The following is a 15,458-nucleotide window of genomic DNA, read 5'->3' on the forward strand; positions in this document are numbered from 1 at the left end:
CGATTCATGGAACAAACGTGCACCGAAAATCTTCGCGCGATCAGGCGCAAGCAGGCGCAAGCAGGCGCAAGCGCAAAAAAACAGGCGCACGCGTGCGCCACATTCTATGAATTACCCCCTTAGGTTTTTAGCATTGTTGATGTCCTTTTATTGCCCAGGCGGGATTCGATCTCGTGTCACCTGCACACTGTAAATGATTTACAGACAATACCACTCGACCACCTGGAGAGGACATCTGGGAATATGCCTGTTAGGATTATAATATGCATCTGGGAATATGCCTGTTAGGATTATAATATGCAGAAAATATTTCAGCACAGCTTTGAAGGTTTAAAAGGTGTGCACCTTTTTTACTGTCCGTGCAACATTACAGGAAACGATCCTCCTCTTTTGGGTTATTTAGTTGGAGTTAATTCATCTCCTGAAAGGGAAATGTTAATTTATGGGGGTGGGACTGAGAAAAATCTCCTGAGTCACCCCCATACCCTCACCACCTCCCCTCCAGCTGCATCAACTCCCCCCCCCCCCCCCAACTATACACTCTTCTGGTGGGATCCCATGGATATTAATGTCCATTTCCAGCACTGCTCTTACGTCTGCCTATCCCACCTGCTCCTATTTCTAAACGCTCTGCCCAATGCCCACCAGCCCTGCCAGCCTACACCCATCTCTGATAGTAGTACTTTTACGTTCTATGTCTCTGGGCGCTATAGAGGGACCTGTCGGCAAACATTACTCTTCCGTCGATCCCTCCCCCCCCCCCTCCCAGTTTCAGTTGCTCCCTAATCCAATCTGGTCTGAGGATTGGCAGTGCACCCCCTCCCCCTAGTAGACAACACTCGCTCTGCCCCCTTGCAGCTAGAACCCCAGGCGATGGCGCTGGGGGAGGGGGGAGACTGCGGCAGCCAACACCCCTCTCCTAGCACCGGTTCAGCTGGAGGGCCCCATGCAATCCCCACCTCTCTCAGTGTCTCTCCAGCCGTTCTGGCAGTCGCAGGCAGCAGGGTGCTGCAGGGAGGGAGAAGCAGCCTAAAAGATATGATATCTGATATGCATTTATAACGCGCCTACACACAAGTGTTTCAAGGCGCGAAATGGACGCAGTGGCTTTGATGCGCCCCTCACCACCTTTGGTTAAATCTAAAACTACCCCAGATCCGCTGTCACAGGTACAGGAGATCGGAGCAGCCCAAGTAAGCCCAGCTTAGATTTCTTCTGAACCCCCTTAAGAGGCCCCCACTACCCAAGCTCGCCTCTACGCCAGGTCTAGAAGCGCGTGTTAGCATGACAGGGGGAGCCCAGCCACGCTGTGATCTGCGGGTTTGCACAGACCCCTTCCCTCCCCCCTTCCCTGGGTGTAGTTTACTCAGCCCCTCCCCCTCCTCCCGCTCTGACAGGTAGGGGGGCTGGCTAGGGGGGCGGAGGAGGCTGGGATCGCCCGGCTGCCACCGTCTTCTGATATTATCACTGCTCGCGGAGCCTTCCCCAGTTCGCGGACAGCTCCAGCAACAGGAGCCAGGGAGCGGTCCAGACTCTGCTCTCTCCTCACCTGGGGCTGCCTCCCCGAGCCTGGCTATCATCTAGAACCGCTCTCCCCCTTCAGTCTGCTGGGGCGCAGCTCCCACGTGCCCCTGGTGACGCACCCCCCATTTCACAGAGAACCGTGCAGCCGGCGTGTTCATCCTCGCGCGCCCCCTTCATGTACGCCACCCACCTGTTCCCTTTGAGGCGAGACCTGACACTTTCTGGAAGCATATACTCTTGTTATCATGCATGTGTGCGTATGGGCCCCCTCCTTGGAAGACCGACGCTAGTCCGTGCGTTTCAGCGGACGGGTAGAAAGCCAGCCCTCGTGGTCGCCGGTTGCTGCGTTTGACAGTCGGCTCGAGCGCTGCGCGTCTTGACCTGCGGATTATTCAAAAGTAAGGACCGGGGTACCAAGAAGTTCACACTGGGACCCCACCGGAGCGTGCTGGATGTGTGCACCTGTCCTCGACTTCCCACCCTGGCATTGAGCCAACACAGGTGAGTGCCCCGCTTACTTGCAGCGAAATGTCCGCGCAACGTTAGGGCAAAGCATTCGTGTCCCCTTTTGTAGCGCTTCTCTTGTCAGTTGCGTTATTCTAGCAGCAACTAGTGAGCTCGCTCCCCGGGTGCACATGTATTTGCGCATCCCTACAGGCATGGCACAGCTTCGAATGAAACTAAGATAGCTCTTTGTGTTAATGCCCCAATTACTTACCATTAACCCCCATGACTCCAAGTCTTCCTCGTCTCTGTCGCCTGCCTTGCACTGGACCGGGACGAGGAGGTTGCCCGCAACGACTTATGCAGGTCACAGCTTTAACCCCTGTTGGGAAATCTGGGTGGCTTTCTGCACACCCCTCGAAGATGGGTAGGCGACCGGTGCAAGTCTGTCCCCATTTTCTGAATTCCGGTGAGTGTGGCTCAGCCTTTCATCCTCCCGCAGTGGATAAAAGGAGTGCCGCAGAGTTCGTGTGTGCATTCTCATTGCTGTGAAACAGCAGAAGCCACCAGCACCCACGAAACGGACGCATTTGTATTCTCTCCCAAGGGCAGGTGGTTAAATTGCTAACACGTGTGTGATCCTGGCCAAGAAACTCTTATGCTTCCTGATATGTGAAAAATGAGAGTGCTTAGCAATGACCCAGAATGACAATGTAACCACTGGCCAACGTAAAGGCTCTCACTTGTTGCATAGGTACTCCTCCATGCTGGAGTGTGGGTAGGGTATGCACTGCTAGATGCTGCCCTATGCCCCTGCACCTCTTCCAACCGCGTTCCTTCTAACCACGGTGGCGCGTATACAGCGCTTCAATCCCCTAACCCATGGCAGGAGGCGCTATACCAATGCAAGGTAACATATAAAGGGCAGTTTGAGCTGCACCGCATTCACCCATTCTGCCCTTGTTTTTTGTTTTAATTATAATTATGGGTTTCTTGGCGTTGGGTGCAGTGAGGAGGATGATAGAGAACGAGGGACATCCCTGCTGTGAGTTCCAAACCTTTTCATGCTGACCCCCCACCCACTTCTCCCCCAAACATTTGGGCAGTTAATGGACACGAGGCTCCGAGAGATGAAGTGACTTGCCCAAGATCACACGAAGTGGTTGCATACGGTAGCCAGGATACTTCTGATCTCACAAACGAGCACTTAGCCAAGGTGTCATCTCACCTGACTTCGTGCGACAAACAGTGTAAAACGTGTCTATGATTGTTGGGCGTCTTTGAGGGATGTCTGTTTTTGAGGAGGCTAGGTTTTGCGCGGCTCTGCCTTCGGAATAGGACATTACGCAGAGCTTTTGTTCGGGCGTAATAAAGCTACAGACTGTGAATTCTTTATTGAGAATGTGCACTTGCGCAGTTTTTGTGTCTTGCTTATAGGGTGAAATCCGTTCATTAAGGCCCGCAGGGGGCTGCGTGGGGTGTACAGTGTCACGTGGATTGCGTGCAACCTAAAACAAACCCTTGAATCATAGGTGATTGGAGCGCGTGTCTCCCTCGAGACTAACAGGAATAATTCATGTAGGTTCCCTGCCCCAGACACGGCTGCAACTTCCATAAAAAGCCGCATTCCCGAGGGCTGATCCAGTAATCACAGCCAAGCCTCGCGTCGCTCTCCCTTCACGCCGCAGGGGTCCTGTTCCTGATCTCTCACAGTATTGGGCAAATCTCCTCCTCCCACAAATCCCCTCCCCAGAGCCCGACATTGTACAGCGCTCCGCCTTTACCCACCCTTTCCAAAACAACACAATCGCCGTTTCCCCCATCACTAAAATAAATGCAGCCTCCCGCGCAACCCGAGAAAGTAGCTGAGTGGGTTAACGTGCCAGCTGCGTGCGTACGCGTTTAAAGTGAGACGCCCTGGGTCTTTCAAAGGAGTGCTGCTGCGTTGGGCCCTTGTAACGCCGGGTACCAAGTCTGTGGCAGAGATGCTGGTGGCGATGTTAGTTTAAGGGCTAACACAGACCCCAGACGGTGCACGGTGACCCCAAAAAGATGTCCCTTTAACTAGGAAAGTAATTATTAGCTCAGGAAGGCAATGGCGGTGTTAAGTTATAGGTTTAAAGCGCGAGGGCTGTGCCAGGGTGCGTCTCTTATGCAAAAAGACGTGTAGGCTACAGTGGCAAGATATCAAGGGTCCAGGAACCCTGGGTGGACCTGCCTGGCGAAAGCGAGGGCGAGCCTGGGCAGCCAGCTGCCGGGTGACCCGGGTGTGCGTCCGCATCGCTCATGCAGAGGCTTTGCAGCCTCAATGAACACGAGCATGTAGACATTGCACGCAGTGTCTTGAATTAGCTTCTTGCCGCTTAGGAGCGGCCGCGAGAACCATCACAGAGGCTGAGATGTCCCTGGAGAGATGGGAAACTGTGACACGTAGATTCTACACTGATCATTGCGGCAGTCGCGCAACCCACTGAGGCGTCTTAAGAGCAGACGCGGGGCAGCTCGCCCCCCACATGGGAGACCTATGCACGATATTCAGGGCAGCCGAGAGATGTGTGGGGGCGCCGAGCAATGGGGGGACCCTTCGAATTTCACCAAATTGCTTGAAAGTAGTCAACATGATGCATAGATTGATATATATATATATTTATATATTATTTTTTTCAAACGAAAATTGAGCCCCTGGACAGGGCAAAACCAGCGGGTTGCACGCCCGAGAGCAGCTGAATAAAGAGAATCCAATCTTCAGCAAAATGAAAGGCTTGATGGCAAAAACAGGCAGCACCAAATGTTCTTTATTCATCAAAAGTGCGTAAGAAAGAGGAACCTGAAATAACACGACGACGTGTTTCGCGGTACTCCGACCGCTTGTTCACGTATATATATATATTGTATTTGTAAACGGTGTTACTGCATAAACATACAGTTCACAGGGTTTACTTGATACATGTGTCCAGTGGGTGAGCAGTTTTCAGACGCTAATCATATCCTTGATGATCTCAAGCTTTATTTATTTATTTTGGATTTGTAGAGTGCACTACAGCCCACAGGCATCAAGGTGCTATAAGGAAATTTACAAAGGCTTGCTTGAGGGTTACAGAAAGCGGCCCATGGACAGATGCTTAAAGGCAGTTTCATAAGTTACAGTTGCTCATAGGTTACATTACATAGTACAGTGAGTGCATAGCATTGTGTGTCAAACCCATTGCTGTACTGCGGGTTAATTTCAGGACTGACAAAGCCAGAAAGACCTATGAATTCAAATGCATGCACATTTTCAATACACTGGCAGGGGGCTTGAACAGACAGCGCGGTTTCATGAGTCACTATTCCAACTAATAGACTTTCATAGAGATACAGGGATCATAACATCCAGACCTGACGCTTTCCATCATTTTTCCCAAAGCCAGTCACAAACATTCAACTGGCACTGTACTAGCCCCACCAGCCTCCATAAGGCTATGCATTGTTGTCAAACTCCCTCCAACCCAGTCCCATCTGCCAAAATCTTTCCAGAAACGTGTCATGGCCCTTTTCCCTAGTCATACCCCCACCCTTTCCACTTGATTGGGATGTAACACAATCCTGATATGGTATTTGACACAAAGCTACCAGACTGGGCTCCACAGGTCACAGGACTAACACATAAACTGGCTGCATATCCCCTCTTTCAGACCTCTAGAGGCGCACGCCTGATATGTTGATGATTGTGCTACCACTGATCTTGTAAAGGGACTGGCCTGACATACCGAGCTTCAACTGCACTGCACATACAATGACTGACACCCAAGCAACCCCTCCTGCCTTCCTGAGAGCACACTAGCAGGGTGAGCTATTGTTTCATTTCCTTTCCCTTCTCTCCACTTTCACTGACCCTTGACCTTTTTTAACACAGTGTGCCATTTAGGCCTTGAAGATTGCAATGTGCAGGGGGGGAAGGTGGAGGGGAGCTGAACACCCACATGCCTTTCTGAGCAAAACTACAAATCCGGTATAGACAGGCACAGGTAACGGGGTATGTGCAGGAGGGGCTGTGTAATCTGTAATGCTGTGATGTTTTCCAAATGCTTCATTCCATCTCTGCCTGAGGAAGTGGCGACACTCCATGAAAGCTTGCAAATATGCAAAATAAATGACTTTGTTAGCCTAATTAAGGTAAGGTATCGACTCGTTGTTTCTTTCTGAATCAACATTCTATTCAACACTTGGCTAACATGTGATCAACTCTACAAACGTTGGGAACGCCAGTGTTATGGTACCAGTACCCAGTCCAAATGAATTCATGCCCTAATGGAAAGTCCAGTACACTGTAGTGATGTAGTGTGAGTTAAGGTTATAATTGCAGTCTGATGTGCTTTGATAAAGGAATTACTTCAATTTGACTGTGTGCTTGTACCTAAATTGGTATTCCCAGCCTTTCTCTGCTTTACATTTTGGACTGAGTTTCTGGATCTTAACATCGGCATTCCCAACCTTTGGGTGCTTTACATTCTGTTACCTTTGGACTAAGAGTCTGTTCATTAACGTCAGCATTTCCAAACTTTGGGTGCTTTACATTCTGCTGCCTTTGGACTAAGTGTCTGCTCCTTAACGTCGGCATTCCCAACCTTTGGGTGCTTTACATCCTGTTGCCTTTGGACTAAGAGTCTGTTCATTAACGTCGGCATTCCCAACCTTTGGATGCTTTACATCCTGTTACATTTCTACTGTCTGTTCCTTAAGGTCGGCAGTCACCACCTTTGGATACTTTGCATTTTATTACCTTTGGTCTGAGTGACTGTCCCTTAAGGTCGGCAACCATCAGCTTTGGGTACTTTGCATTTTGTTACCTTTGGTCTGAGTGTCTGTTCCTTAAGGTCGGCAGTCACCGCCTTTGGATACTTTGCATTTTGTTACCTTTGGTCTGAGTGTCTGTTCCTTAAGGTCGGCAGTCACCACCTTTGGATACTTTGCATTTTGTTACCTTTTGACTGAGTACCTTTGGTCTGAGTGACTGTCCCTTAAGGTCGGCAGTCACCACCTTTGGGTACTCTTCATTTTGTTACCTTTGGTCAGAGTGACTGTCCTTTAAGGTCGACAGTCACCACCTTTGGATACTCTGCATTTTGTTACCTTTGGTCTGAGTGACTGTCCCTTAAGGTCGGCAGTCACCCCCTTTGGGTACTTTGCATTTTGTTACCTTTTGACTGAGTGACTGTCCCTTAAGGTCGGCAGTCACCACCTTTGGATACTTTGCATTTTGTTACCTTTGGTCTGAGTGACTGTCCCTTAAGGTCGGCAGTCACCGCCTTTGGGTACTTTGCATTGTGTTACCTTTGGTCTGAGTGACTGTCCCTTAAGGTCGGCAGTCACCGCCTTTGGGTACTTGGCATTTTGTTACCTTTGGTCTGAGTGTCTGTTCCTTAAGGTCGGCAGTCACCACCTTTGGATACTTTGCATTTTGTTACCTTTTGACTGAGTACCTTTGGTCTGAGTGACTGTCCCTTAAGGTCGGCAGTCACCACCTTTGGGTACTCTTCATTTTGTTACCTTTGGTCAGAGTGACTGTCCTTTAAGGTCGACAGTCACCACCTTTGGATACTCTGCATTTTGTTACCTTTGGTCTGAGTGACTGTCCCTTAAGGTCGGCAGTCACCCCCTTTGGGTACTTTGCATTTTGTTACCTTTTGACTGAGTGACTGTCCCTTAAGGTCGGCAGTCACCACCTTTGGATACTTTGCATTTTGTTACCTTTGGTCTGAGTGACTGTCCCTTAAGGTCGGCAGTCACCGCCTTTGGGTACTTTGCATTGTGTTACCTTTGGTCTGAGTGACTGTCCCTTAAGGTCGGCAGTCACCGCCTTTGGGTACTTGGCATTTTGTTACCTTTGGTCTGAGTGACTGTCCCTTAAGGTCTGCAGCCGCCGCCTTTGGATACTTTGCATTTTGTTACCTTTGGTCTGAGTGACTGTCCCTTAAGGTCGGCAGTCGCCACTTTTGGGTACTCTGCATTTTGTTACCTTTGGTCAGAGTGACTGTCCCTTAAGGTCGGCAGTCACCACTTTTGGATACTCTGCATTTTGTTACCTTTGGTCTGAGTGACTGTCCCTTAAGGTCAGCAGTCACCCCCTTTGGGTACTTTGCATTTTATTACCTTTTGACTGAGTGACTGTCCCTTAAGGTCGGCAGTCACCACCTTCGGATACTTTGCATTTTGTTACCTTTGGCCTGAGTGACTGTCCCTTAAGGTCGGCATTGCCAACCTTTGGATACTTTGCATTGTGTTACCTTTGGTCTGAGTGACTATCCCTTAAGGTCGGCAGTCACCACCTTTGGATACTTTGCATTGTGTTACCTTTGGTCTGAGCGACTGTCCATTAAACTTTGCCCTTTCCAACTTCTATGGACATCACCTTTCATTGGCAACAACATTAACACTTTAAAAAAAAGAAATTCCCACTGATTTCCTCTGTTGTATATTTGTGTTGCACTAAGTGTTAGTACATCCGTGTGTGTGAACATGAATGCAGGCATGTGTCATGTGCGCAAGCGTTCATTCCCAACACAATGCATGTGCGCATTGCTTGATGTTTCTGCGTGAATGTTGCATGCATGTTGCATAGTCCTCACTTGTGATCCGTGCTTGCGTTCATGCTGAGCTGAGCGCCACGAATGTGCACAGTGCGGGTTGTCAGTATTGCTCACATTTAGTACGAGTGTGATGTGCCTATTCTGTATCCTGTCCATGTATGCATGGTATCTGCATATTGCCTGCATGCTCTGCACACATGATGCATGTGTGTATTACACAGACTCTGGTATTATCCCTGTGTATTTTTTGTGTGGGGTGTATATTTGTAGGGGGCTGTGTTTGTGGGTGGAATGCCGTGCATGTGGGGGCATGTATTTGTGATGAAGGTGGGTGTATGTTTGTGTGGTGGATTAGTGCAGTGAGCGTGTGCATGCATGCACTGTCTTTCTGTGCAGGCTTTTTCTGTGTATAGTGTCCACGCATGTTGTCTGTGCACACATGCAGAGGCAATGCGCTCGTCTTGGAAGCAAGACGTCGCAGAGCAACACAGGTTTGAATCCCGGGTCTCCGCTTAGAAACCTCTTCGGTATTAAGCGCGTTATAAATAACCAATTATATATATGCTCTTTGTCCGTGTTGTCTGAGCACATCATTTTCAATTGCAGTGCACCATTCCACAAGTACACACCCTGTGTGTAGGGTCACTGCGTGTTGTCCGTGCCTGCTGTCTTGGGCTATATTGTCAATGTATATTTGGCACCTGGGCATGCAGCTTACAGGTATTCCAAGCGCGTTGCTCGGGATCACATTACACGTGTTTGGTCGATGTGTGCGGATCACACTGTTTGTGTATGGCCATTGTCCTGAATTGTATTACGCAGTCATTGTTGGCGCATGCGCTGGTGGCGATGATGTGGGTCTGTATGTGCATGCGTCATCCACAATGGGGTGTATTACTTGATACTACACCTGTACTGCGCTTGTTCAAATGTATTGATGTGTTTCTATTTTTCATCAGTGACTATCGGCAGCTTGGTTGCTATTTATTTATTTGTATTTGTATAGCGCACTTACAGCCCAGAGGCATCGAGGCGCTGTTACAGGAAATTGTTATGATTTTGGATAGGTTTGCCGGTCCCGCTAGGGCAAATTGTTTGCCGAAAATCCCATAAATCGAAGCAGAACTTGAGATGTAACTCTCTAAAAAATGATTTTTTTGGAGTGTTCGAAAGCAGAATGCAAAAAACAAACGTTTTTCCACAATGTGTTTTCTACATTCAAGTGTTCTTGGAAATTCACCAGATTTGGCGATGTGACCAGATCAGCCGCTTTTCAAGTTTGTCGACCCTTCATGGACAAGGTCAAAAAGAAAAGGGATTTCTCGTTTTCCTCTGCACAGTGGAATCTGTGTCATTTCTGTGACCCCCAGAAGTCCAACATCCCACTTTACACCACATACATCTGCAGGGGGAGACCGCCACAGCCCCCCATACTTGTATCATATCCCATACTCCTCTCCCACATATATATCTGGTGTAAAGGGGGTTGGAAAAAAAAGTCTGCATATTCGGCAGTCGGAGTTCCGGAGGCAACATTTTTGTATATTTTCAGCAAAAGAATCTATGTCATTTCTGCGACCCCCAGAATTCTGATAGCCAAAAATGCAGACTTTCTTTTTTAAAACCCCTTTACACCACATACATATGCGACCCTTAACTGTAGTGACGCAAGAACAATACTATAAAGTGTTTACTATAAGGGTCTGCAATACCAACTCTTACTGGAATGGTTAAGCTGAACCCTCCATGGGAAGAGGACTTTTTCAGAAGCTTCTGACTTTGGTGCTATTGGGCAAATCTTCTCAAAACGTTCAAAATAAAATATGCAACATTTTGTGTACTTCTGTCTGGGAGGGGCGGGGGGCAAAGTTCTGTCAGGCCATCACAAAACTTGCATTTTATGTGCAATTTTTCATAGGGCATCCTTGACTTCCACATGCAGCACAGCAAAAACTGCTTAAAGATTCACACCACACTTTTGCAAGAAGCTGGCATCTGGTCTAGAAAGTATATTTCGTAAAAATTCACCCAGCTTTAAAAAAAAAACGTCATCCAAAAGTAAGCAAAATCCAGTTATGTATATGTATGGACATTGGGCCTATTTGAGCACACAGAGGGTGGTTAAGGGGCTTTGATTGGCCAATTTGCATTGAAGGACCTGGGGTGAGAATTTTAGTAATGGGCAACCAGATGTGATAACTGAAACACAATCAATCTCATTGGTGCATATTTCTAGTTTGGTTTAATGGGTGGCACTTGCGCAAAGTATAGGCCGAAACTATTGCATTAGAGTGCAGCTAGGGAGAGATGGCATAGGAGGAGGGAATCAAAGCTTGAAGGTGTTGTTTGGTTATTTGCCCTCATGCTGATCCCTATGGCCATTCCCACCCAGCACCTGCCCCCCCGTACCCAAAACGCCTTCTCCTGGGAAAACTTTGAGCCCACTTAAATCAAGTTTTACCATCAAACTGTGCCCTCAAAGTGCATGCCATTGTTTCAGTGTTTTAGTGTTTTTTCAAAGCAGTCTTCTGAGAGTTAATGACTTAATTGGAGTTGTACACGGGCTACTGGTGTAATACAAATGTCTTAACCAGGTCTGTCTTCAGCCACTCGATGTATAAGCACTGAGCCTGTCCTTCACTGAAGTCCTGGTAAAAACAAGAATTGGCAAATCCAACAGTTTTGGCTTGTGTACAAGTATTACACATTTGCCAGGCACTTCTATTAGATGCCCAGGTTCTCGCACCATCTTTCACTTGCTACCATCAATGGCCAGTTGATACCACTACAGAAGTGCCTGGCAATTGCCTTTGCCATGCCTACACAAAAGCCCAAACTGTTGGCATTGCCAATGCCTTTTTAAAAAGTGGCCCCACGACGTGGCTTGCTCTTCCTCCTCGTCCCTAGATAAGGCCAGCGGGTGCCCCTGAGGGGCCACACGGACCTGATCCACAGCCCCTGGACTCTGCCAGTGAGGCGGGTGGTGGCATGTAGGCTTTAAGTGAGGTCCACAGGTTTGAGCCAAGATTCAGACTCCATTTGTGCTAACCTTCGAACCAGTGGAACTGATGCAAACCCACTGACGGAATATATGAGGCTTGTGGTAGCCCGCCGAGCGGACATGGTCACTGGTGTGTCCTGGACATGGCGGCAGCATTGCAGTGGCCATTCCAGGCGTCTTGTAGGTGGACGGGAAATGGCCAGAGGCACAGTCTGGCCAAAGAGGTCACTGGGCATTGCTGGAACATCTTCAATATATGTCACTGGAGAGGAACCAGAATATGATGGTGAGGGGGTGTAGGGTGGCAACAGGTAGCTGGCACTAGACAGCACACACTCTACATGTTCTCTTCATAAATCGGTACAATTAATTTGAGGCACATAGAAATGGAGCGAGTTGCTCTTAATCACACAACTTTGGCCAATGGCCAAATTCGGGATCACACTGGAATCCAGGTCTCTGATCTCGAAGTCACTTATTTGCCCTCTTGACTCCATCAACTTCCCACAATAAAAAAAACACTTCTTGCAAATCACCTTTGTCCAATTCAACACGTGCAAATGCAAAATAGTGCAGTTTGCGTGTGTGCAAACTGAGCCCGACTTTTACCAAGTGAATCTCGCATGCAGAGTCATATAATTCCTTTTATTTTATTGGTGATTTCCAATAGCCAAATTGCAGACAAAGTTCATGGTACTTATTGTACCACTGCAAATGCTCAGTTCGTAATTTGCACACCCCTATATCTTCAACTGAATAGGCAGGAGGAGTTTGTACCTTCGTTAGCACCCAAATTGCATGTGCAAAATGAGTGTGGTTTGGGAAGTGGCAAAAGCCTGGTCGCAATTTGAAGCTGGTCCAACCTGGCATAAATCAGATTTGGAATCAAAACAAATCTGCCGGGGGACATCAAACTTTTTTCAAAGCATGATTCCCTGAAAGTCTTTCATTTCTTCTACCATGTGACACCACTTTCATTGAAAAATATTTAAGGGCCGATTCATGGAATTATCTGCGTGGAAAATCGGGACTTTGTGCACCAAGCCGCATGCAAAATCATGTTTGCAGATTCATAAAATTGACTGAGCGCGACTTTTTCATGCTTTGCGTGGACTTTGTGCAGGCTCAGCAAGTTACTGCGAGAGGCAGAGACACCAAGCAGAGCGTGGGCATGGCTTGCACAGAGAACAGGGTAGGGACAGAACGCAGAAAATGAGGAAGAACAAGGGTAAATGTGGGCGTTATGAGGGACGGCCCGCAGGAAGTCCATCGCACGCCCACTATTACGCGGAACAATACGTATTCATGGGTCCGACCGTGCAACATCTCAGTGGGGAAATGGCCACGCAAAGCCCGCATACTATCTGCCACCCATAGGCAGGCATACAGGCACTTGCGCATAGGATTCAGGTAAGATCGGATGTCAGATTTAGGGGTGCGTGTGAAAGACCAAAGAAATATCAAGGCTTAGTACCACAAAATGAAATACACCAATCACAGCCTGAAAAGATACAAGTATCTTTTATTTCTGTACAGTCAAAGCAAAACAGATAGCTATCTGGCTCCCAACACCTCGCAGTGTTTACCAGCCGACACAGTGAGGAGAGAGAGCTGGACATCTAATCACAGGCATATTTATACTATTTCTGAAACATTGTCCAGCCCGTCTCCACACTAATAGGTTACTGGCTAGAGTTTGTGCCTAGTTCACATGTCAAATATTACAATATTGTACAAGGGATCAAAACAAGTTTGCATGTCCATGAAGTTACAATAAGATTGTTGGTTTCCTAATTCACGGTAAGCCTTGTCCCAAGAATCGCTACAATGTAGTTCAGTCAGACCTCACGGTCTGAGTTTGTTTTCCATTGTCTCTTTGTTTATATAAGGATGAGGCTTGTGAGCGCAGACACCACTTGGATGGCAGTTCATTTCTAGTTACAAGGTTTCTTTACATTGGTCAACAGTCTGCTCTCGGTCAGCCTAAACATTAACAGAACTCAAAGGTCGTCAGCTTGGCTGCAAGTTGAAAACACAGTCCACCATTTTAGAGCATCGAAACAAGAGTTGAAATCAAAATGGCGGACGATTCTTAAAATGGCGGTGACATCGATAAAAAAACGGAACATTTCAGATGCGGTTTTCTGTATAACGCGAAAGGGCTTAGGTCAATATTCATAATAAGGAGGTACTATATGATTACGGTTTAACAAACCCTCCATTCCCTTTACTCAAAACCCTACGTCTCAATGTCCGTACATCCTGAATCACATTCTTCAGAAATATCAATCGCCATTAGATCCTTGATAGTGATATCCTTCATTAGAAAAACATTAGTCATTTTCTCGGGTGCATGTATTTTTGGTCCTAATGTACCTACAGTTTGCGCACAACATCCCCCTAACATCGAATATATGGCAGGAAGACATTGTATGCAACAACAACAGAACAATAGAACACCAACGATTACCACAAAGACTGAAAGGAGTTTCCATCCCCAAGACGGTAGAAAGTCCCAGAACCAAGCACTAAGATCCCAATTTCCCTCAAGAACATGTACTTCTGTACTTAGGATGTGCAGATTTTGTATTGCCTTGAGTATGGTAGGGAAAGAGTCAGGAGCGAAAATGCAACAAGCAGATCCTACCAATTTACATACTCCACCACGCTCAGCCAGGATGACGTCTAACACCATCCAGTTCTGTAGAGCCACTAATGTGATTGCTTACTGTTCCAATGTCATATTGTATAGTATATTAGTGGCTTTGTTGATGGTACTCTCCAATACTCTTGCCAGTCTCCTAATATCCTCAGAGTTCATGATCTGTCCCCAAAATGGCACAAAAGATTTCGCTACCTCACCCATGACCTGTGAAGGAGTATCACCATTAACGTCCCGCCTTGGACAAGCTCTAGAGACCTCAGAAGTGCTAGCTACATATACCCCTGCTAGCAAGATACCCAAATAACAAGTACCCTGCCAATCTCTAGGTAATAAAGGATAAGCTTCATTGCCACAGCCAAAATAAACGGGATCACCTACATACAAAGGTCTGTCCTCACTAGTTAGATTTGCGATGTTGGTGCAACTCTCAAAAGTACCCATTGACTGAGAACCATCCCTTTGTATGCAGAAGGAAACAGAGTTAGGGCTATGAGTGATAGTATAAGAAGGAGGCATGGCATCCCAGTTGCCTACGGGAGCCATCCTGAAAGAAATTAGCGATTGGAAAGGCCTGGAAAATCTATCGGAAGGCCTAATAGAAGCAACATTGAATTTGCTGCTATTTGCAAAAAGGAAACATCCCAAAGGTGTCAGGACTCGTTTCTCAAACTCATTCAAATTAGTCCCATCAAAGTTCCCAGAAATATTATCATTCCAACGACCAAAGAATAATGCCCTTAGTAAGGCGTAGCATGCAGTAGTCAGATGAAGAGGATGAATATACTAGCCCAACCCTTTTCCCCTGTGCTGTGGCAAATGTGAACACACCCAGCAATTTGTTTTGTTTAGAATCGCATGTGTGGCATCATGATTAATAGGAGAGTGTTATTGTGGTAACTCTGTCTGTGTTGGGAATCCCTAGGAGGTAGAGTATGCAGGTACATGAAAATTGAAGACCTAGTGGGTACAGTTTCAGTTGGTAACAAAATCTCAAGTGGACGCACCCCCTCTAAATACCACAACCCAAGCGAAAATACAACTGTCAGACCGATTAATATTATAACAAGAAAACAATGAGTCTTCAAGGACCATGATCTTTGATGAACGGATTCTTTGTCAGCCACACGACCAATAGCTTGCTCCGTACGAGTAGAGTTAGGAAAGGACATTCTTCCTCAAAGTTTGTTTCAAAAAGTTTCTGCGACAGACTCCTTAAGTTCGTTCATTGGTGATCTCCTGACCACGTGGTTTATCT

General features: G+C 47.2%; 1 protein-coding gene across 2 annotated transcripts in view; it reads left to right on the forward strand.

The window, feature by feature from the left end:
* The first annotated feature begins 993 nt into the window (after nt 1-993).
* The window catches only part of ECEL1 (endothelin converting enzyme like 1), a 435,867-nt gene continuing 421,402 nt past the window's right edge, over nt 994-15,458 (forward strand). The window contains exon 1 of one of the 2 annotated variants that reach the window (XM_069617545.1): nt 994-2,025. The gene's annotated coding sequence lies outside the window, so the exon portion shown is untranslated. The remainder of the gene's footprint in view (nt 2,026-15,458) is intronic. The other variant, XM_069617544.1, reaches the window with a different exon arrangement.

The sequence above is a fragment of the Ambystoma mexicanum genome, chromosome 10 (genome assembly GCF_040938575.1).
Source record: "Ambystoma mexicanum isolate Mex_15411 chromosome 10, UKY_AmexF1_1, whole genome shotgun sequence".
Lineage (NCBI taxonomy): Eukaryota > Metazoa > Chordata > Amphibia > Caudata > Ambystomatidae > Ambystoma > Ambystoma mexicanum.